Here is a 249-nt window from a genome sequence, read left to right as displayed (position 1 = left end):
GTCCTCCCAGCCCGTCAGTTGTTCCTGTTAACGGCCGTTTACGAGGCGTCGGCCGACGTATGTTGGAAGAGGTGTTGCTCGTGTTCCGTTGTGGTTCTTCCGAATCTTTTTGAAGTTTTCCTTAGATCTAGAAAAGGCACCATCATTGTGGACACTGCACAATGTGCACACATTCATTTTACCCGGAGAGATTATATATATCCTTGCTATTTAGGTTTCTGTATGCGTGATACAAAACAGGGGGGACGA

The 249-nt window shown here is 46.6% G+C and overlaps 1 protein-coding gene across 1 annotated transcript in view; it reads left to right on the top strand.

Annotated features, from left to right (window-relative positions):
- The window catches only part of LOC119591374 (flocculation protein FLO11-like), a gene marked incomplete at its 3' end in the record, with an annotated part of 85,043 nt that overhangs the window by 20,720 nt on the left and 64,074 nt on the right, over positions 1–249 (top strand).

Source organism: Penaeus monodon, chromosome 28, assembly GCF_015228065.2.
Source record: "Penaeus monodon isolate SGIC_2016 chromosome 28, NSTDA_Pmon_1, whole genome shotgun sequence".
In the NCBI taxonomy this organism is placed as follows: Eukaryota; Metazoa; Arthropoda; class Malacostraca; order Decapoda; family Penaeidae; genus Penaeus; species Penaeus monodon.
This window is presented reverse-complemented; position numbering and strand designations above follow the sequence as displayed.